Consider the following 24,746-nt stretch of genomic DNA (forward strand, 5'->3'; position numbering starts at 1 on the left):
GTGTAAATGCTGATTCTAACCCTACCTGGGGTGTCCACTGAGCATTTCCGCGAACTCTATCTGAAGTTCTCTGGGCATTGGATTTGGACATGTTCCCCAAACCTAAAGGAATGAGTGGGAAACAATCAAAACCACGGATAGAAGCACTTGCATTTGAATGAGTTTCAAGCATGCTTGGGTACTCGTGTGATCTGAGTGACTCAGTTTTGGAATACAACTGTCGCGTGGTGAAACGCGACATCCAGGCACCACTGAGTTTCAGAAAAAAAAAATTCTGCGATTTTCACGAAACCACTTTTCTTCAACTTGATTTGGGCTAAAAATACATCCCTGAAAATAAAAATTCTCTGAGTAGTGTGTAAATGCTGATCCTTACCATACCTGGGGTGTCCACTGAGCATTTCCGCGAACTCTATCTGAAGGTCTCTGGGCATGGGTTTTTGACATGTTCCCCAAACCGAAAGGAATGAGTTGGAAACAATCAAGACCACGGATAGAAGCACTTGCATTTGAATGAGTTTCAAGCATGCTTGGCTACTCGTGCGATCTGTTTGACTCAGTTTTGGAATAAAACTGTCGCGTGGTGAACCGCGACATCCAGGCACCCCGGAGTTTCTGAAAAAAAATTTTCTGCGATTTTCACGAAACCACTTTTCTTCAACTTGAATTGGGCTAAAAATCCATCCCTGAAAATAAAAATTCTCTGAGTAGTGTGTAAATGCTGATTCTAACCCTACCTGGGGTGTCCACTGAACAATTCTGCGAACTCTATCTGAAGTTCTCTGGGCATTGGATTTTAACATGTTCCCCAAACCTAAAGGAATGAGTGGGAAACAATCAAAACCACGGATAGAAGCACTTGCATTTGAATGAGTTTCAAGCATGCTTGGGTACTCGTGTGATCTGAGTGACTCAGTTTTGGAATACAACTGTCGCGTGGTGAACCGCGACATCCAGGCACCCCGGAGTTTCTGAAAAAAAATTTTCTGCGATTTTCACGAAACCACTTTTCTTCAACTTGACTTGGGCTAAAAATCCATCCTTGAAAATAAAAATTCTCTGAGTAGTGTGTAAATGCTGATCCTTACCATACCTGGGGTGTCCACTGAGCATTTCCGCGAACTCTATCTGACGTTCTCTGGGCATTGGATTTTGACATGTTCCCCATACCAAAAGGAATGAGTGGGAAACAATCAAGACCACGGATAGAAGCACTTGCATTTGAATGAGTTTCAAGCATGCTTGGGTACTCGTGTGATCTGAGTGACTCAGTTTTGGAATACAACTGTCGCAATGTGATCTGCGAGATCCAGGCACCCCGGAGTTTCTGAAAAAAAAATGTCTGCGATTTTCACAAAACCACTTTTCTTCAACTTGAATTGGGCTAAAAATCCATCCCTGAAAATAAAAATTCTCTGAGAAGTGTGTAAATGCTGATTCTTACCCTACCTGGGGTGTCCACTGAGCATTTACGCGAACTCTATCTGAAGTTCACTGGGTTTGGGAATTTGACATGTTCCCCAAACCAAAAGGAATGAGTGGGAAACAATCAAGACCATGGATAAAAGCACTTGCATTTGAATGAGTTTCAAGCATGCTTGGGTACTCGTGTGATCTGAGTGACTCAGTTTTGGAATACAACTGTCGCGTGGTGAACTGCGACATCCAGGCACCCCGGAGTTTCTGAAAAAAAATTTTCTGCGATTTTCACGAAACCACTTTTCTTCAACTTGACTTGGGCTAAAAATCCATCCTTGAAAATAAAAATTCTCTGAGTAGTGTGTAAATGCTGATCCTTACCATACCTGGGGTGTCCACTGAGCATTTCCGCGAACTCTATTTGAAGTTCTCTGGGCATTGGATTTTGACATGTTCCCCATACCAAAAGGAATGAGTGGGAAACAATCAAGACCACGGATAGAAGCACTTGCATTTGAATGAGTTTCAAGCATGCTTGGGTACTCGTGTGATCTGAGTGACTCAGTTTTGTAATACAACTGTCGCAATGTGATCTGTGACATCCAGGCACCCCGGAGTTTCTGAAAAAAAATTTTCTGCGATTTTCACGAAACCACTTTTCTTCAACTTGAATTGGGCTAATAATCCATCCCTGAAAATAAAAATTCTCTGAGTAGTGTGTAAATGCTGATTCTTACCCTACCTGGGGTGTCCACTGAGCATTTACGCGAACTCTATCTGAAGTTCACTGGGTATGGGAATTTGACATGTTCCCCAAACCAGAAGGAATGAGTGGGAAACAATCAAGACCATGGGTAAAAGCACTTGCATTTGAATGAGTTTCAAGCATGCTTGGGTACTCGTGTGATCTGAGTGACTCAGTTTTGGAATACAACTGTCGCGTGGTGAACCGCGAAATCCAGGCACCCCGGAGTTTCTGAAAAAAAATTTTCTGCGATTTTCACGAAACCACTTTTCTTCAACTAGACTTGGGCTAAAAATCCATCCCTGAAAATAAAAATTCTCTAAGTAGTGTGTAAAAGCTGATCCTTACCCTACCTGGGGTGTCCACTGAGCATTTCCGCGAACTCTATCTGAAGTTCTCTGGGCATTGGATTTTGACATGTTCCCCAAACCAAAAGGAATGAGTGGGAAACAATTAAGACCACGGATAGAAGCACTTGCATTTGAATGAGTTCAAAGCATGCTTGGGTACTCGTGCGATCTGATTGACTCAGTTTTGGAATACAACTGTCGCGTGGTGAACCGCGACATCCAGGCACCCCGGAGTTTCTGAAAAAAAATTTTCTGCGATTTTCACGAAACCACTTTTCTTCAACTTGAATTGGGCTAAAAATCCATCCCTGAAAATAAAAATTCTCTGAGTAGTGTGTAAATGCTGATTCTAACCCTACCTGGGGTGTGCACTGAACATTTCCGCGAACTCTATCTGAAGTTCTCTGGGCATGGGTTTTTGACATGTTCCCCAAACCAAAAGGAATGAGTGGGAAACAATCAAGACCACGGATAGAAGCACTTGCATTTTAATGAGTTTCAAGCATGCTTGGGTACTCGTGCGATCTGAGTGACTCAGTTTTGGAATACAACTGTCGCGTGGTGAACCGCGACATCCAGGCACCCCGGAGTTTCTGAAAAAAAATTTTCTGCGATTTTCACGAAACCACTTTTCTTCAACTTGAATTGGGCTAAAAATCCATCCCTGAAAATAAAAATTCTCTGAGTAGTGTGTAAATGCTGATTCTAACCCTACCTGGGGTGTCCACTGAACAATTCTGCGAACTCTATCTGAAGTTCTCTGGGCATTGGATTTTAACATGTTCCCCAAACCTAAAGGAATGAGTGGGAAACAATCAAAACCACGGATAGAAGTACTTGCATTTGAATGAGTTTCAAGCATGCTTGGGTACTCGTGTGATCTGAGTGACTCAGTTTTGGAATACAACTGTCGCGTGGTGAACCGCGACATCCAGGCACCCCGGAGTTTCTGAAAAAAAATTTTCTGCGATTTTCACGAAACCACTTTTCTTCAACTTGACTTGGGCTAAAAATCCATCCTTGAAAATAAAAATTCTCTGAGTAGTGTGTAAATGCTGATCCTTACCATACCTGGGGTGTCCACTGAGCATTTCCGCGAACTCTATCTGACGTTCTCTGGGCATTGGATTTTGACATGTTCCCCATACCAAAAGGAATGAGTGGGAAACAATCAAGACCACGGATAGAAGCACTTGCATTTGAATGAGTTTCAAGCATGCTTGGGTACTTGTGTCATCTGAGTGACTCATTTTTGGAATACAACTGTCGCGTGGTGAACCGCGACATCCAGGCACCCCTGAGTTTCAGAAAAAAAAAATTCTGCGATTTTCACGAAACCACTTTTCTTCAACTTGAATTGGGCTAAAAATCCATCCCTGAAAATAAAAATTCTCTGAGTAGTGTGTAAATGCTAATTCTAACCATACCTGGGGTGTCCACTGAGCATTTCCGCGAACTCTATCTGAAGGTCTCTGGGCATGGGTTTTTGACATGTTCCCCAAACCGAAAGGAATGAGTTGGAAACAATCAAGACCACGGATAGAAGCACTTGCATTTGAATGAGTTTCAAGCATGCTTGGGTACTCGTGCGATTTGTTTGACTCAGTTTTGGAATAAAACTGTCGCGTGGTGAACCGCAACATCCAGGCACCCCGGAGTTTCTGAAAAAAAATTTTCTGCGATTTTCACGAAACCACTTTTCTTCAACTTGACTTGGGCTAAAAATCCATCCCTAAAAAATAAAAATTCTCTGAGTAGTGTGTAAATGCTGATTCTAACCCTACCTGGGTTGTCCACTGAACATTTCCTTGAACTCTATCTGAAGTTCTCTGGGCATGGGTTTTTGACATGTTCCCCAAACCAAAAGGAATGAGTGGGAAACAATCAAGACCACGGTTAGAAGCATTTGCATTTGAATGAGTTTCAAGCATGCTTGGGTACTCGTGTGATCTGAGTGACTCAGTTTTGGAATGCAACTGTCGCGTGGTGAACCGCGACATCCAGGCACCCCGGAGTTTCATAAAAAAAAATTTCTGCGATTTTCACGAAACCACTTTTCTTCAACTTGACTTGGGCTAAAAATACATCCCTGAAAATAAAAATTCTCTGAGTAGTGTGTAAATGCTGATCCTTACCCTACCTGGGGTGTCCACTGAACATTTCCGCGAACTCTATCTGAAGTTCTCTGGGCATGGGTTTTTGACATGTTCCCCAAACCAAAAGGAATGAGTGGGAAACAATGAAGACCACGGATAGAAGCACTTGCATTTTAATGAGTTTCAAGCATGCTTGGGTACTCGTGCGATCTGAGTGACTCAGTTTTGGAATACAACTGTCGCGTGGTGAACCGCGACATCCAGGCACCCCGGAGTTTCTGAAAAAAAATTTTCTGCGATTTTCACGAAACCACTTTTCTTCAACTTGACTTGGGCTAAAAATCCATCCCTGAAAATAAAAATTCTCTGAGAAGTGTATAAATGCTGATCCTTACCCTACCTGGGGTGTCCACTGAGCATTTCCGCGAACTCTATCTGAAGGTCTCTGGGCATGGGTTTTTGACATGTTCCCCAAACCGAAAGGAATGAGTTGGAAACAATCAAGACCACGGATAGAAGCACTTGCATTTGAATGAGTTTCAAGCATGCTTGGGTACTCATGCGATTTGTTTGACTCAGTTTTGGAATACAACTGTCGCGTGGTGAAACGCGACATCCAGGCACCACTGAGTTTCAGAAAAAAAAAATTCTGCGATTTTCACGAAACCACTTTTCTTCAACTTGATTTGGGCTAAAAATCCATCCCTGAAAATAAAAATTCTCTGAGTAGTGTGTAAATGCTGATCCTTATCATACCTGGGGTGTCCACTGAGCATTTCCGCGAACTCTATCTGAAGTTCTCTGGGCATTGGATTTTGACATGTTCCCCAAACCAAAAGGAATGAGTTGGAAACAATCAAGACCACGGATAGAAGCACTTGCATTTGAATGAGTTTCAAGCATGCTTGGGTACTCGTGTCATCTGAGTGACTCAGTTTTGGAATACAACTGTTGCGTGGTGAACCGCGACATCCAGGCACCCCGGAGTTTCTGAAAAAAAATTTTCTGCGATTTTCACATAAGCACTTTTCTTCAACTTGAATTGGGCTAAAAATCCATCCCTGAAAATAAAAATTCTCTGAGAAGTGTGTAAATGCTGATCCTTACCCTACCTGGGGTGTCCACTGAGCATTTCCGCGAACTCTATCTGAAGGTCTCTGGGCATGGGTTTTTGACATGTTCCCCAAACCGAAAGGAATGAGTTGGAAACAATCAAGACCACGGATAGACGCACTTGCATTTGAATGAGTTTCAAGAATGCTTGGGTACTCGTGTCATCTGAGTGACTCAGTTTTGGAATACAACTGTCGCGTGGTGAACCGCGACATCCAGGCACCACTGAGTTTCAGAAAAAAAAAATTCTGCGATTTTTACGACAACCACTTTTCTTCAACTTGACTTGGGCTAAAAATCCATCCCTGAAAATAAAAATTCTCTGAGTAGTGTGTAAATGCTGATCCTTACCATACCTGGGGTGTCCACTGAGCATTTCCGCGAACTCTATCTGAAGTTCTCTGGGCATTGGATTTTGACATGTTCCCCAAACCAAAAGGAATGAGTGGGAAACAATCAAGACCACGGATAGAAGCACTTGCATTTTAATGAGTTTCAAGCATGCTTGGGTACTCGTGTGATCTGAGTGACTCAGTTTTGGAATGCAACTGTCGCGTGGTGAACCGCGACATCCAGGCACCCCGGAGTTTCTGAAAAAACATTTTCTGCGATTTTCACGAAACTACTTTTCTTCAAATTGGCTTGGGCTAAAAATCCATCCCTGAAAATAAAAATTCTCTGAGTAGTGTGTAAATGCTGATCCTTACCATACCTGTGGTGTCCACTGAGCATTTCCGCGAACTCTATCTGAAGTTCTCTGGGCATTGGATTTTGACATGTTCCCCAAACCAAAAGGAATGAGTGGGAAACAATCAAAACCACGGATAGAAGCACTTGCATTTGAATGAGTTTCAAGCATTCTTGGGTACTCGTGTGATCTGAGTGACTCAGTTTTGGAATACAACTGTCGCGTGGTGAACCGCGACATCCAGGCACCCCGGAGTTTCTGAAAAAAAATTTTCTGCGATTTTCACGAAACCACTTTTCTTCAACTTGACTTGGGCTAAAAATCCATCCTTGAAAATAAAAATTCTCTGAGTAATGTGTAAATGCTGATCCTTACCCTACCTGTGGTGTCCACTGAGCATTTCCGCGAACTCTATCTGAAGGTCTCTGGGCATGGGTTTTTGACATGTTCCCCAAACCAAAAGGAATGAGTTGGAAACAATCAAGACCACGGATAGAAGCACTTGCATTTGAATGACTTTCAAGCATGCTTGGGTACTCGTGTCATCTGAGTGACTCAGTTTTGGAATGCAACTGTCGCGTGGTGAACCGCGACATCCAGGCACCCCGGAGTTTCTGAAAAAACATTTTCTGCGATTTTCACGAAACTACTTTTCTTCAAATTGGCTTGGGCTAGAAATCCATCCCTGAAAATAAAAATTCTCTGAGTAGTGTGTAAATGCTGATCCTTACCATACCTGTGGTGTCCACTGAGCATTTCCGCGAACTCTATCTGAAGTTCTCTGGGCATTGGATTTTGACATGTTCCCCAAACCAAAAGGAATGAGTGGGAATCAATCAAAACCACGGATAGAAGCACTTGCATTTGAATGAGTTTCAAGCATGCTTGGGTACTCGTGTGATCTGATTGACTCAGTTTTGGAATACAACTGTCGCGTGGTGAACCGCGACATCCAGGCACCCCGGAGTTTCTGAAAAAAAATTTTCTGCGATTTTCACGAAACCACTTTTCTTCAACTTGACTTGGGCTAAAAATCCATCCTTGAAAATAAAAATTCTCTGAGTAATGTGTAAATGCTGATCCTTACCCTACCTGTGGTGTCCACTGAGCATTTCCGCGAACTCTATCTGAAGGTCTCTGGGCATGGGTTTTTGACATGTTCCCCAAACCAAAAGGAATGAGTTGGAAACAATCAAGACCACGGATAGAAGCACTTGCATTTGAATGAGTTTCAAGCATGCTTGGGTACTCGTGTCATCTGAGTGACTCAGTTTTGGAATACAACTGTCGCGTGGTGAACCGCGACATCCAGGCACCCCTGAGTTTCAGAAAAAAAATTTTCTGCGATTTTCACGAAACTACTTTTCTTCAACTTGGCTTGGGCTAAAAATCCATCCCTGAAAATAAAAATTCTCTGAGTAGTGTGTAAATGCTGATCCTTACCCTACCTGGGGTGTCCACTGAGCATTTCCTTGAACTCTATCTGAAGTTCTCTGGGCATGGGATTTTGACATGATCCCCAAACCAAAAGGAATGAGTGGGAAACAATCAAGACCACGGTTAGAAGCATTTGCATTTGAATGAGTTTCAAGCATGCTTGGGTACTCGTGTGATCTGAGTGACTCAGTTTTGGAATGCAACTGTCGCGTGGTGAACCGCGACATCCAGGCACCCATCCTGGCACATCCAGGCGACATCCAGAAAAAAAATTTTCTGCGATTTTCACGAAAGCACTTTTCTTCAACTTGAATTGGGCTAAAAATCCATCCTTGAAAATAAAAATTCTCTGAGTAGTGTGTAAATGCTGATCCTTACCATACCTGTGGTGTCCACTGAGAATTTCCGCGAACTCTATCTGAAGTTCTCTGGGCATTGGATTTTGACATGTTCCCCAAACCAAAAGGAATGAGTTGGAAACAATCAAGACCACGGATAGAAGCACTTGCATTTGAATGAGTTTCAAGCATGCTTGGGTACTCGTGTGATCTGAGTGACTCAGTTTTGGAATACAACTGTCGCGTGGTGAACCGCGACATCCAGGCACCCCGGAGTTTCTGAAAAAAAATTTTCTGCGATTTTCACGAAACCACTTTTCTTCAACTTGACTTGGGCTAAAAATCCATCCTTGAAAATAAAAATTCTCTGAGTAGTGTGTAAATGCTGATCCTTACCATACCTGGGGTGTCCACTGAGCATTTACGCGAACACTATCTGAAGTACTCTGGGCATTGGATTTTGACATGTTCCCCATACCAAAAGGAATGAGTGGGAAACAATCAAGACCACGGATAGAAGCATTTGCATTTGAATGAGTTTCAAGCATGCTTGGGTACTCGTGTGATCTGAGTGACTCAGTTTTGGAATACAACTGTCGCAATGTGATCTGCGACATCCAGGCACCCCGGAGTTTCTGAAAAAAAAATTTCTGCGATTTTCACGAAACCACTTTTCTTCAATTTGAATTGGGCTAAAAATCCATCCCTGAAAATAAAAATTCTCTGAGTAGTGTGTAAATGCTGATTCTAACCCTACCTGGGGTGTCCACTGAACATTTCCGCGAACTCTATCTGAAGTTCTCTGAGCATGGGTTTTTGACATGTTCCCCAAACCAAAAGGAATGAGTGGGAAACAATCAAGACCACGGTTAGAAGCATTTGCATTTTAATGAGTTTCAAGCATGCTTGGGTACTCGTGCGATCTGAGTGACTCAGTTTTGGAATACAACTGTCGCGTGGTGAACCGCGACATCCAGGCACCCCGGAGTTTCTGAAAAAGAAATTTCTGCGATTTTCACGAAACCACTTTTCTTCAACTTGACTTGGGCTAAAAATCCATCCCTGAAAATCAAAATTCTCTGAGAAGTGTGTAAATGCTGATCCTTACCTTACCTGGGGTGTCCACTGAGCATTTCCGCGAACTCTATCTGAAGGTCTCTGGGCATGGGTTTTTGACATGTTCCCCAAACCTAAAGGAATGAGTGGGAAACAATCAAGACCACGGATAGAAGCACTTGCATTTGAATGAGTTTCAAGCATGCTTGGGTACTCGTGTCATCTGAGTGACTCAGTTTTGGAATACAACTGTCGCGTGGTGAACCGCGACATCCAGGCACCCCTGAGTTTCAGAAAAAAAATCTGCGATTTTCACGAAACCACTTTTCTTCAACTTGACTTGGGCTAAAAATCCATACCTGAAAATAAAAATTCTCTGAGTAGTGTGTAAATGCTGATCCTTACCCTACCTGGGGTGTCCACTGAGCATTTCCGCGAACTCTATCTGAAGGTCTCTGGGCATGGGTTTTTGACATGTTCCCCAAACCGAAAGGAATGAGTTGGAAACAATCAAGACCACGGATAGAGGCACTTGCATTTGAATGAGTTTCAAGCATGCTTGGGTACTCGTGTCATCTGAGTGACTCAGTTTTGGAATACAACTTTCGCGTGGTGAACCGCGACATCCAGGCACCCCTGAGTTTCAGAAAAAAAAAATTCTGCGATTTTCACGAAACCACTTTTCTTCAACTTGACTTGGGCTAAAAATCCATCTCTGAAAATAAAAATTCTCTGAGTAGTGTGTAAATGCTGATCCTTACCATACCTGGGGTGTCCACTGAGCATTTCCGCGAACTCTATCTGAAGTTCTCTGGGCATTGGATTTTGACATGTTCCCCAAACCAAAAGGAATGAGTGGGAAACAATCAAGACCACGGATAGAAGCACTTGCATTTTAATGAGTTTCAAGCATGCTTGGGTATTCGTGCGATCTGATTGACTCAGTTTTGGATTACAACTGTCGCGTGGTGAACCGCGACATCCAGGCACCCCGGAGTTTCTGAAAAAAAATTTTCTGCGATTTTCACGAAACCACTTTTCTTCAACTAGACTTGGGCTAAAAATCCATCCCTGAAAATAAAAATTCTCTGAGAAGTGTGTAAATGCTGATCCTTACCCTACCTGGGGTGTCCACTGAGCATTTCCTCGAACTCTATCTGAAGGTCTCTGGGCATGGGTTTTTGACATGTTCCCTAAACCAAAAGGAATGAGTGGGAAACAATCAAGACCACGGATAGAAGCACTTGCATTTTAATGAGTTTCAAGAATGCTTGGGTACTCGTGTCATCTGAGTGACTCAGTTTTGGAATACAACTGTCGCGTGGTGTACCGCGACATCCAGGCACCACTGAGTTTCAGAAAAAAAAAATTCTGCGATTTTCACAAAACCACTTTTCTTCAACTTGACTTGGGCTAAAAATCCATCCCTGAAAATAAAAATTCTCTGAGTAGTGTGTAAATGCTGATTCTAACCCTACCTGGGGTGTCCACTGAACATTTCCGCGAACTCTATCTGAAGTTCTCTGGGCATGGGTTTTTGACATGTTCCCCAAACCAAAAGGAATGAGTGGGAAACAATCAAGACCACGGTTAGAAGCATTTGCATTTGAATGAGTTTCAAGCATGCTTGGGTAGTCGTGTGATCTGATTGACTCAGTTTTGGATTACAACTGTCGCGTGGTGAACCGCGACACCCAGGCACCCCAGAGTTTCTGAAAAAAAAAATTTCTGCGATTTTCACGAAACTACTTTTCTTCAACTTGGCTTGGGCTAAAAATCCATCCCTGAAAATAAAAATTCTCTGAGTAGTGTGTAAATGCTGATCCTTACCATACCTGTGGTGTCCAATGAGCATTTCCGCGAACTCTATCTGAAGTTCTCTGGGCATTGGATTTTGACATGTTCCCCAAACCAAAAGGAATGAGTGGGAAACAATCAAAACCACGGATAGAAGCACTTGCATTTGAATGAGTTTCAAGCATGCTTGGGTACTCGTGTGTTCTGAGTTACTCAGTTTTGGAATACAACTGTCGCGTGGTGAACCGCGACATCCAGGCACCCCGGAGTTTCTGAAAAAAAATTTTCTGCGATTTTCACGAAACCACTTTTCTTCAACTTGACTTTGGCTAAAAATCCATCCTTGAAAATAAAAATTCTCTGAGTAGTGTGTAAATGCTGATCCTTACCATACCTGGGGTGTCCACTGAGCATTTCCGCGAACTCTATCTGAAGTTCTCTGGGCATGGGTTTTTGACATGTTCCCCAAACCAAAAGGAATGAGTGGGAAACAATCAAGACCACGGTTAGAAGCATTTGCATTTGAATGAGTTTCAAGCATGCTTGGGTACTCGTGTGATCTGAGTGACTCAGTTTTGGAATACAACTGTCGCGTGGTGAACCGCGACATCCAGGCACCCCGGAGTTTCTGAAAAAAAATTTTCTGCGATTTTCACGAAACCACTTTTCTTCAACTTGACTTGGGCTAAAAATCCATCCCTGAAAATAAAAATTCTCTGAGTAGTGTGTAAATGCTGATCCTTACCATACCTGGGGTGTCCTCTGAGCATTTCCGCGAACTCTATCTGAAGTTCACTGGGTATGGGAATTTGACATGTTCCCCAAACCAAAAGGAATGAGTGGGAAACAATCAAGACCACGGATAGAAGCACTTGCATTTTAATGAGTTTCAAGCATGCTAGGGTACTCGTGTGATCTGAGTGACTCAGTTTTGGAATACAACTGTCGCGTGGTGAACTGCGACATCCAGGCAACCCGGAGTTTCTGAAAAAAAATTTTCTGCGATTTTCACGAAACCACTTTTCTTCAACTTGACTTGGGCTAAAAATCAATCCCTGAAAATAAAAATTCTCTGAGTAGTGTGTAAATGCTGATCCTTACCCTACCTGGGGTGTCCACTGAGCATTTCCGCGAAATCTATCTGAAGTTCTCTGGTGGGCATGGGTTTTTGACATGTTCCCCAAAACCAAAAGGAATGAGTGGGAAACAATCAAGACCACGGATAGAAGCATTTGCATTTGAATGAGTTTCAAGCATGCTTGGGTACTCGTGTGATCTGAGTGACTCAGTTTTGGAATACAACTGTCGCGAGGTATACCGCGACATCCAGGCACCACTGAGTTTCAGAAAAAAAAAATTCTGCGATTTTCACGAAACCACTTTTCTTCAACTTGAATTGGGCTAAAAATCCATCCCTGAAAATAAAAATTCTCTGAGTAGTGTGTAAATGCTGATTCTAACCCTACCTGGGGTGTCCACTGAACATTTCCGCGAACTCTATCTGAAGTTCTCTGGGCATGGGTTTTTGACATGTTCCCCAAACCAAAAGGAATGAGTGGGAAACAATCAAGACCACGGTTAGAAGCATTTGCATTTGAATGAGTTTCAAGCATGCTTGGGTACTCGTGTGATCTGAGTGACTCAGTTTTGGAATGCAACTGTCGCGTGGTGAACCGCGACATCCAGGCACCCCGGAGTTTCTGAAAAAAAATTTTCTGCGATTTTCACGAAACTACTTTTCTTCAACTTGGCTTGGGCTAAAAATCCATCCCTGAAAATAAAAATTCTCTGAGTAGTGTGTAAATGCTGATCCTTACCATACCTGTGGTGTCCACTGAGCATTTCCGCGAACTCTATCTGAAGTTCTCTGGGCATTGGATTTTGACATGTTCCCCAAACCAAAAGGAATGAGTGGGAAACAATCAAAACCACGGATAGAAGCACTTGCATTTGAATGAGTTTCAAGCATGCTTGGGTACTCGTGTGATCTGAGTGACTCAGTTTTGGAATACAACTGTCGCGTGGTGAACCGCGACATCCAGGCACCCCGGAGTTTCTGAAAAAAAATTTTCTGCGATTTTCACGAAACCACTTTTCTTCAACTTTAATTGGGCTAAAAATCCATCCCTGAAAATAAAAATTCTCTGAGTAGTGTGTAAATGCTGATCCTTACCCTACCTGGGGTGTCCACTGAGCATTTCCGCGAACTCTATCTGAAGGTCTCTGGGCATGGGTTTTTGACATGTTCCCCAAACCAAAAGGAATGAGTTGGAAACAATTAAGACCACGGTTAGAAGCATTTGCATTTGAATGAGTTTCAAGCATGCTTGGGTAGTCGTGTGATCTGATTGACTCAGTTTTGGATTACAACTGTCGCGTGGTGAACCGCGACACCCAGGCACCCCGGAGTTTCTGAAAAAAAAATTTCTGCGATTTTCACGAAACTACTTTTCTTCAACTTGGCTTGGGCTAAAAATCCATCCCTGAAAATAAAAATTCTCTGAGTAGTGTGTAAATGCTGATCCTTACCATACCTGTGGTGTTCAATGAGCATTTCCGCGAACTCTATCTGAAGTTCTCTGGGCATTGGATTTTGACATGTTCCCCAAACCAAAAGGAATGAGTGTGAAACAATCAAGACCACGGATAGAAGCACTTGCATTTGAATGAGTTTCAAGCATGCTTGGGTACTCGTGTGATCTGAGTGACTCAGTTTTGGAATACAACTGTCGCGTGGTGAACCGCGACATCCAGGCACCCCGGAGTTTCTGAAAAAAAATTTTCTGCGATTTTCACGAAACCACTTTTCTTCAACTTGACTTGGGCTAAAAATCAATCCCTGAAAATAAAAATTCTCTGAGTAGTGTGTAAATGCTGATCCTTACCCTACCTGGGGTGTCCACTGAGCATTTCCGCGAAATCTATCTGAAGTTCTCTGGTGGGCATGGGTTTTTGACATGTTCCCCAAACCAAAAGGAATGAGTGGGAAACAATCAAGACCACGGATAGAAGCATTTGCATTTGAATGAGTTTCAAGCATGCTTGGGTACTCGTGTGATCTGAGTGACTCAGTTTTGGAATACAACTGTCGCGTGGTGTACCGCGACATCCAGGCACCACTGAGTTTCAGAAAAAAAAAATTCTGCGATTTTCACGAAACCACTTTTCTTCAACTTGACTTGGGCTAAAAATCCATCCCTGAAAATAAAAATTCTCTGAGTAGTGTGTAAATGCTGATCCTTACCATACCTGGGGTGTCCACTGAGCATTTCCGCGAACTCTATCTGAAGTTCTCTGGGCATTGGATTTTGACATGTTCCCCAAACCAAAAGGAATGAGTTGGAAACAATCAAGACCACGGATAGAAGCACTTGCATTTGAATGAGTTTCAAGCATGCTTGGGTACTCGTGTCATCTGAGTGACTCAGTTTTGGAATACAACTGTTGCGTGGTGAACCGCGACATCCAGGCATCCCGGAGTTTCTGAAAAAAAATTTTCTGCGATTTTCACATAAGCACTTTTCTTCAACTTGAATTGGGCTAAAAATCCATCCCTGAAAATAAAAATTCTCTGAGAAGTGTGTAAATGCTGATCCTTACCCTACCTGGGGTGTCCACTGAGCATTTCCGCGAACTCTATCTGAAGGTCTCTGGGCATGGGTTTTTGACATGTTCCCCAAACCAAAAGGAATGAGTGGGAAACAATCAAGACCACGGATAGAAGCACTTGCATTTTAATGAGTTTCAAGCATGCTTGGGTACTCGTGTGATCTGAGTGACTCAGTTTTGGAATGCAACTGTCGCGTGGTGAACCGCGACATCCAGGCACCCCGGAGTTTCTGAAAAAACATTTTCTGCGATTTTCACGAAACTACTTTTCTTCAAATTGGCTTGGGCTAAAAATCCATCCCTGAAAATAAAAATTATCTGAGTAGTGTGTAAATGCTGATCCTTACCATACCTGTGGTGTCCACTGAGCATTTCCGCGAACTCTATCTGAAGTTCTCTGGGCATTGGATTTTGACATGTTCCCCAAACCAAAAGGAATGAGTGGGAATCAATCAAAACCACGGATAGAAGCACTTGCATTTGAATGAGTTTCAAGCATGCTTGGGTACTCGTGTGATCTGATTGACTCAGTTTTGGAATACAACTGTCGCGTGGTGAACCGCGACATCCAGGCACCCCGGAGTTTCTGAAAAAAAATTTTCTGCGATTTTCACGAAACCACTTTTCTTCAACTTGACTTGGGCTAAAAATCCATCCTTGAAAATAAAAATTCTCTGAGTAATGTGTAAATGCTGATCCTTACCCTACCTGTGGTGTCCACTGAGCATTTCCGCGAACTCTATCTGAAGGTCTCTGGGCATGGGTTTTTGACATGTTCCCCAAACCAAAAGGAATGAGTTGGAAACAATCAAGACCACGGATAGAAGCACTTGCATTTGAATGAGTTTCAAGCATGCTTGGGTACTCGTGTCATCTGAGTGACTCAGTTTTGGAATACAACTGTCGCGTGGTGAACCGCGACATCCAGGCACCCCTGAGTTTCAGAAAAAAAATTTTCTGCGATTTTCACGAAACTACTTTTCTTCAACTTGGCTTGGGCTAAAAATCCATCCCTGAAAATAAAAATTCTCTGAGTAGTGTGTAAATGCTGATCCTTACCCTACCTGGGGTGTCCACTGAGCATTTCCTTGAACTCTATCTGAAGTTCTCTGGGCATGGGATTTTGACATGATCCCCAAACCAAAAGGAATGAGTGGGAAACAATCAAGACCACGGTTAGAAGCATTTGCATTTGAATGAGTTTCAAGCATGCTTGGGTACTCGTGTGATCTGAGTGACTCAGTTTTGGAATGCAACTGTCGCGTGGTGAACCGCGACATCCAGGCACCCATCCTGGCACATCCAGGCGACATCCAGAAAAAAAATTTTCTGCGATTTTCACGAAAGCACTTTTCTTCAACTTGAATTGGGCTAAAAATCCATCCTTGAAAATAAAAATTCTCTGAGTAGTGTGTAAATGCTGATCCTTACCATACCTGTGGTGTCCACTGAGAATTTCCGCGAACTGTATCTGAAGTTCTCTGGGCATTGGATTTTGACATGTTCCCCAAACCAAAAGGAATGAGTGGGAAACAATCAAAACCACGGATAGAAGCACTTGCATTTGAATGAGTTTCAAGCATGCTTGGGTACTCGTGTGATCTGAGTGACTCAGTTTTGGAATACAACTGTCGCGTGGTGAACCGCGACATCCAGGCACCCCGGAGTTTCTGAAAAAAAATTTTCTGCGATTTTCACGAAACCACTTTTCTTCAACTTGACTTGGGCTAAAAATCCATCCTTGAAAATAAAAATTCTCTGAGTAGTGTGTAAATGCTGATCCTTACCATACCTGGGGTGTCCACTGAGCATTTACGCGAACACTATCTGAAGTACTCTGGGCATTGGATTTTGACATGTTCCCCATACCAAAAGGAATGAGTGGGAAACAATCAAGACCACGGATAGAAGCATTTGCATTTGAATGAGTTTCAAGCATGCTTGGGTACTCGTGTGATCTGAGTGACTCAGTTTTGGAATACAACTGTCGCAATGTGATCTGCGACATCCAGGCACCCCGGAGTTTCTGAAAAAAAAATTTCTGCGATTTTCACGAAACCACTTTTCTTCAATTTGAATTGGGCTAAAAATCCATCCCTGAAAATAAAAATTCTCTGAGTAGTGTGTAAATGCTGATTCTAACCCTACCTGGGGTGTCCACTATACATTTCCGCGAACTCTATCTGAAGTTCTCTGAGCATGGGTTTTTGACATGTTCCCCAAACCAAAAGGAATGAGTGGGAAACAATCAAGACCACGGTTAGAAGCATTTGCATTTTAATGAGTTTCAAGCATGCTTGGGTACTCGTGCGATCTGAGTGACTCAGTTTTGGAATACAACTGTCGCGTGGTGAACCGCGACATCCAGGCACCCCGGAGTTTCTGAAAAAGAAATTTCTGCGATTTTCACGAAACCACTTTTCTTCAACTTGACTTGGGCTAAAAATCCATCCCTGAAAATCAAAATTCTCTGAGAAGTGTGTAAATGCTGATCCTTACCTTACCTGGGGTGTCCACTGAGCATTTCCGCGAACTCTATCTGAAGGTCTCTGGGCATGGGTTTTTGACATGTTCCCCAAACCTAAAGGAATGAGTGGGAAACAATCAAGACCACGAATAGAAGCACTTGCATTTGAATGAGTTTCAAGCATGCTTGGGTACTCGTGTCATCTGAGTGACTCAGTTTTGGAATACAACTGTCGCGTGGTGAATCGCGACATCCAGGCACCCCTGAGTTTCAGAAAAAAAATCTGCGATTTTCACGAAACCACTTTTCTTCAACTTGACTTGGGCTAAAAATCCATACCTGAAAATAAAAATTCTCTGAGTAGTGTGTAAATGCTGATCCTTACCATACCTGGGGTGTCCACTGAACATTTCCGCGAACTCTATCTGAAGTTCTCTGAGCATGGGTTTTTGACATGTTCCCCAAACCAAAAGGAATGAGTGGGAAACAATCAAGACCACGGTTAGAAGCATTTGCATTTTAATGAGTTTCAAGCATGCTTGGGTACTCGTGCGATCTGAGTGACTCAGTTTTGGAATACAACTGTCGCGTGGTGAACCGCGACATCCAGGCACCCCGGAGTTTCTGAAAAAGAAATTTCTGCGATTTTCACGAAACCACTTTTCTTCAACTTGACTTGGGCTAAAAATCCATCCCTGAAAATCTAAATTCTCTGAGAAGTGTGTAAATGCTGATCCTTACCTTACCTGGGGTGTCCACTGAGCATTTCCGCGAACTCTATCTGAAGGTCTCTGGGCATGGGTTTTTGACATGTTCCCCAAACCTAAAGGAATGAGTGGGAAACAATCAAGACCACGGATAGAAGCACTTGCATTTGAATGAGTTTCAAGCATGCTTGGGTACTCGTGTCATCTGAGTGACTCAGTTTTGGAATACAACTGTCGCGTGGTGAACCGCGACATCCAGGCACCCCGGAGTTTCTGAAAAAAAAATTTCTGCGATTTTCACGAAACCACTTTTCTTCATCTTGACTTGGGCTAGAAATCCATCCTTGAAAATAAAAATTCTCTGAGTAGTGTGTAAATGCTGATCCTTACCATACCTGGGGTGTCCACTGAGCATTTCCTTGAACTCTATCTGAAGTTCTCTGGGCATGGGATTTTGACATGTTCCCCAAACCAAAAGGAATGAGTGGGAAACAATCAAGACAACGGTTAGAAGCATTTGCATTTGAATGAGTTTCAAGCATGCTTGGGTACTCGTGTGATCTGAGTGACTCAGTTTTGGAATGCAACTGTCGCGTGGTGATCCGCGACATCCAGGCACCCATCCTGGCACATCCAGGCGACATCCAGAAAAAAAATTTTCTGCGATTTTCACGAAACCACTTTTCTTCAACTTGAATTGGGCTAAAAATCCATCCTTGAAAATAAAAATTCTCTGAGTAGTGTGTAAATGCTGATCCTTACCATACCTGTGGTGTCCACTGAGAATTTCCGCGAACTCTATCTGAAGTTCTCTGGGCATTGGATTTTGACATGTTCCCCAAACCAAAAGGAATGAGTGGGAAACAATCAAAACCACGGATAGAAGCACTTGCATTTGAATGAGTTTCAAGCATGCTTGGGTACTCGTGTGATCTGAGTGACTCAGTTTTGGAATACAACTGTCGCGTGGTGAACCGCGACATCCAGGCACCCCGGAGTTTCTGAAAAAAAATTTTCTGCGATTTTCACGAAACCACTTTTCTTCAACTTGACTTGGGCTATAAATCCATCCTTGAAAATAAAAATTCTCTGAGTAGTGTGTAAATGCTGATCCTTACCATACCTGGGGTGTCCACTGAGCATTTCCGCGAACTCTATCTGAAGTTCTCTGGGCATGGGTTTTTGACATGTTCCCCAAACCAAAAGGAATGAGTGGGAAACAATCAAGACCACAGTTAGAAGCATTTGCATTTGAATGAGTTTCAAGCATGCTTGGGTACTCGTGTGATCTGAGTGACTCAGTTTTGGAATGCAACTGTCGCAATGTGATCTGCGACATCCAGGCACCCCGGAGTTTCTGAAAAAAAAAATTCTGCGATTTTCACGAAACCACTTTTCTTCAACTTGAATTGGGCTAAAAATCCATCCCTGAAAATAAAAATTCTCTGAGTAGTGTGTAAATGCTGATCCTTACCATACCTGTGGTGTCCACTGAGCATTTCCGCGAACTCTATCTGAAGTTCTCTGGGCATTGGATTTTGACATGTTCCCCAAACCAAAAGGAATGAGTGGGAAACAATCAAAACCACGGATAGAAGCACTTGCATTTGAATGAGTTTCAAGCATGCTTGGGTACTCGTGTGATCTGAGTGACTCAGTTTTGGAATACAACTGTCGCGTGGTGAACCGCGACATCCAGGCACCCCGGAGTTTCTGAAAAAAAATTTTCTGCGATTTTCACGAAACCACTTTTCTTCAACTTGACTTGGGCTAAAAATCCATCCCTGAAAATAAAAATTCTCTGAGTAGTGTGTAAATGCTGATTCTAACCCTACCTGGGTTGTCCACTGAACATTTCCTTGAACTCTATCTGAAGTTCTCTGGGCATCGGTTTTTGACATGTTCCCCAAACCAAAAGGAATGAGTGGGAAACAATCATGACCACGGTTAGAAGCATTTGCATTTGAATGAGTTTCAAGCATGCTTGGGTACTCGTGTGATCTGAGTGACTCAGTTTTGGAATGCAACTGTCGCGTGGTGAACCGCGACATCCAGGCACCCCGGAGTTTCTGAAAAAAAATTTTCTGCGATTTTCACGAAACCACTTTTCTTCAACTTGACTTGGGCTAAAAATACATCCCTGAAAATAAAAATTCTCTGAGTAGTGTGTAAATGCTGATCCTTACCCTACCTGGGGTGTCCACTGAGTATTTTCGCGAACTCTATCTGAAGTTCTCTGGGCATGGGTTTTTGACATGTTCCCCAAACCAAAAGGAATGAGTGGGAAACAATCAAGACCACGGATAGAAGCACTTGCATTTGAATGAGTTTCAAGCATGCTTGGGTACTCGTGCGATCTGAGTGACTCAGTTTTGGAATACAACTGTCGCGTGGTGAACCGCGACATCCAGGCACCCCGGAGTTTCTGAAAAAAAAATTTCTGCGATTTTCACGAAACCACTTTTCTTCAACTTGACTTGGGCTAAAAATCCATCCCTGAAAATAAAAATTCTCTGAGAAGAGTGTAAATGCTGATCCTTACCCTACCTGGGGTGTCCACTGAGCATTTCCGCGAACTCTATCTGAAGGTCTCTGGGCATGGGTTTTTGACATGTTCCCCAAACCGAAAGGAATGAGTTGGAAACTATCAAGACCACGGATAGAAGCACTTGCATTTGAATGAGTTTCAAGCTTGCTTGGGTACTCGTGCGAACTGTTTGACTCAGTTTTGGAATAAAACTGTCGCGTGGTGAACCGCGACATCCAGGCACCCCGGAGTTTCTGAAAAAAAAATTTCTGCGATTTTCACGAAACCACTTTTCTTCAACTTGAATTGGGCTAAAAATCCATCCCTGAAAATAAAAATTCTCTGAGTAGTGTGTAAATGCTGATTCTAACCCTACCTGGGGTGTCCACTGAACAATTCCGCGAACTCTATCTGAAGTTCTCTGGGCATTGGATTTTGACATGTTCCCCAAACCTAAAGGAATGAGTGGGAAACAATCAAAACCACGGATAGAAGCACTTGCATTTGAATGAGTTTCAAGCATGCTTGGGTACTCGTGTGATCTGAGTGACTCAGTTTTGGAATACAACTGTCGCGTGGTGAACCGCGACATCCAGGCACCCCGGAGTTTCTGAAAAAAAATTTTCTGCGATTTTCACGAAACCACTTTTCTTCAACTTGACTTGGGCTAAAAATCCATCGTTGAAAATAAAAATTCTCTGAGTAGTGTGTAAATGCTGATCCTTACCATACCTGGGGTGTCCACTGAGCATTTCCGCGAACTCTATCTGAAGTTCTCTGGGCATTGGATTTTGACATGTTCCCCAAACCAAAAGGAATGAGTGGGAAACAGTCAAGACCACGGATAGAAGCACTTGCATTTGAATGAGTTTCAAGCATGCTTGGGTACTCGTGCGATCTGATTGACTCAGTTTTGGAATACAACTGTCGCGTGGTGAACCGCGACATCCAGGCACCCCGGAGTTTCTGAAAAAAAATTTTCTGCGACTTTCACGAAACCACTTTTCTTCAACTTGAATTGGGCTAAAAATCCATCCCTGAAAATAAAAATTCTCTGAGTAGTGTGTAAATGCTGATTCTTACCCTACCTGGGGTGTCCACTGAGCATTTTCGCGAACTCTATCTGAATTTCACTGGGTATGGGATTTTGACATGTTCCCCAAACCGAAAGGAATGAGTTGGAAACAATCAAGACCACGGATAGAAGCACTTGCATTTGAATGAGTTTCAAGCATGCTTGGGTACTCGTGCGATTTGTTTGACTCAGTTTTGGAATAAAACTGTCGCATGGTGAACCGCGACATCCAGGCACCCCGGAGTTTCTGAAAAAAAATTTTCTGCGATTTTCACGAAACCACTTTTCTTCAACTTGACTTGGGCTAAAAATCCATCCCTGAAAATAAAAATTCTCTGAGTAGTGTGTAAATGCTGATTCTAACCCTACCTGGGTTGTCCACTGAACATTTCCTTGAACTCTATCTGAAGTTCTCTGGGCATGGGTTTTTGACATGTTCCCCAAACCAAAAGGAATGAGTTCGAAACAATCAAGACCACGGTTAGAAGCATTTGCATTTGAATGAGTTTCAAGCATGCTTGGGTACTCGTGTGATCTGAGTGACTCAGTTTTGGAATGCAACTGTCGCGTGGTGAACCGCGACATCCAGGCACCCCGGAGTTTCTGAAAAAAAATTTTCTGCGATTTTCACGAAACCACTTTTCTTCAACTTGACTTGGGCTAAAAATCCATCCCTGAAAATAAAAATTCTCTGAGAAGTGTGTAAATGCTGATCCTTACCCTACCTGGGGTGTCCACTGAGCATTTCCTCGAACTCTATCTGAAGGTCTCTGGGCATGGGTTTTTGACATTTTCCCCAAACCGAAAGGAATGAGTTGGAAACAATCAAGACCACGGATAGAAGCACTTGCATTTGAATGAATTTCAAGCATGCTTGGGTACTCGTGTGATCTGAGTGATTCAGTTTTGGAATACAACGGTCGCGTGGTGAACCGCGACATCCAGGCACCCCGGAGTTTCTGAAAAAAAATTTCTACGATTTTCATGAAACCACTTTTCTTCAACTTGACTTGGGCTAAAAATCCATCCCTGAAAATAAAAATTCTCTGAGTAGTGTGTAAATGCTGATTCTAACCCTACCTGGGTTTTCCACTGAACATTTCCTTGAACTCTATCTGAAGTTCTCTGGGCATGGGAATTTGACATGTTCCCCAAACCAAAAGGAATGAGTGGGAAACAATCAAGACCATGGATAAAAGCACTTGCATTTGAATGAATTTCAAGCATGCTTGGGTACTCGTGTGATCTGAGTGACTCAGTTTTGGAATACAACTGTCGCGTGGTGAACCGCGACATCCAGGCACCCCGGAGTTTCTGAAAAAAAATTTTCTGCGATTTTCACGAAACCACTTTTCTTCAACTTGACTTGGGCTAATAATCCATCCCTGAAAATAAAAATTCTCTGAGAAGTGTGTAAATGCTGATCCTTACCCTACCTGGGGTGTCCACTGAGCATTTCCGCAAACTCTATCTGAAGGTCTCTGGGCATGGGTTTTTGACATGTTCCCCAAACCGAAAGGAATGAGTTGGAAACAATCAAGACCACGGATAGAAGCACTTGCATTTGAATGAGTTTCAAGCATGCTTGGGTACTCGTGCGATCTGTTTGACTCAGTTTTGGAATAAAACTGTCGCGTGGTGAACCGCGACATCCAGGCACCCCGGAGTTTCTGAAAAAAAATTTTCTACGATTTTCACGAAACCACTTTTCTTCAACTTGAATTGGGCTAAAAATCCATCCCTGAAAATAAAAATTCTCTGAGTAGTGTGTAAATGCTGATTCTAACCATACCTGGGGTGTCCACTGAGCATTTCCGCGAACTCTATCTGAAGTTCTCTGGGCATTGGATTTTGACATGTTCCCCAAACCAAAAGGAATGAGTGGGAAACAGTCAAGACCACGGATAGAAGCACTTGCATTTGAATGAGTTTCAAGCATGCTTGGGTACTCGTGCGATCTGATTGACTCAGTTTTGGAATACAACTGTCGCGTGGTGAACCGCGACATCCAGGCATCCCGGAGTTTCTGAAAAAAAAATTTCTGCGATTTTCACGAAACCACTTTTCTTCAACATGAATTGGGCTAAAAATCCATCCCTGAAAATAAAAATTCTCTGAGTAGTGTGTAAATGCTGATTCTAACCCTACCTGGGGTGTCCACTGAACATTTCCGCGAACTCTATCTGAAGTTCTCTGGGCATGGGTTTTTGACATGTTCCCCAAACCAAAAGGAATGAGTGGGAAACTATCAAAACCACGGATATAAGCACTTGCATTTGAATGAGTTTCAAGCATGCTTGGGTACTCGTGTGATCTGAGTGACTCAGTTTTGGAATACAACTGTCGCGTGGTGAACCGCGACATCCAGGCACCCCGGAGTTTCTGAAAAAAAATTTTCTGCGATTTTCACGAAACCACTTTTCTTCAACTTGACTTGGGCTAAAAATCCATCGTTGAAAATAAAAATTCTCTGAGTAGTGTGTAAATGCTGATCCTTACCATACCTGGGGTGTCCACTGAGCATTTCCGCGAACTCTATCTGAAGTTCTCTGGGCATTGGATTTTGACATGTTCCCCAAACCAAAAGGAATGAGTGGGAAACAGTCAAGACCACGGATAGAAGCACTTGCATTTGAATGAGTTTCAAGCATGCTTGGGTACTCGTGCGATCTGATTGACTCAGTTTTGGAATACAACTGTCGCGTGGTGAACCGCGACATCCAGGCATCCCGGAGTTTCTGAAAAAAAATTTTCTGCGATTTTCACGAAACCACTTTTCTTCAACTTGACTTGGGCTAAAAATCCATCCCTGAAAATAAAAATTCTCTGAGAAGTGTGTAAATGCTGATCCTTACCCTACCTGGGGTGTCCACTGAGCATTTCCGCGAACTCTATCTGAAGGTCTCTGGGCATGGGTTTTTGACATGTTCCCCAAACCGAAAGGAATGAGTTGGAAACAATCAAGACCACGGATAGAAGCACTTGCATTTGAATGAGTTTCAAGCATGCTTGGGTACTAGTGCGATTTGTTTAACTCAGTTTTGGAATACAACTGTCGCTTGGTGAACAGCGACATCCAGGCACCCCGGAGTTTCTGAAAAAATTTTTTTTGCGGTTTTCACAAAACCACTTTTCTTCAACTTGAATTGGGCTAAAAATCCATCCCTGAAAATAAAAATTCTCTGAGTAGTGTGTAAATGCTGATTCTTACCCTACCTGAGGTGTCCACTGAGTATTTAGGCGAACTCTATCTGAAGTTCACTGGGTATGGGATTTTGACATGTTCCCCAAACCAAAAGGAATGAGTGGGAAACAATCAAGA

The sequence above is a fragment of the Lepisosteus oculatus genome, chromosome 7 (assembly GCF_040954835.1).
Source record: "Lepisosteus oculatus isolate fLepOcu1 chromosome 7, fLepOcu1.hap2, whole genome shotgun sequence".
Taxonomy (NCBI): domain Eukaryota; kingdom Metazoa; phylum Chordata; class Actinopteri; order Semionotiformes; family Lepisosteidae; genus Lepisosteus; species Lepisosteus oculatus.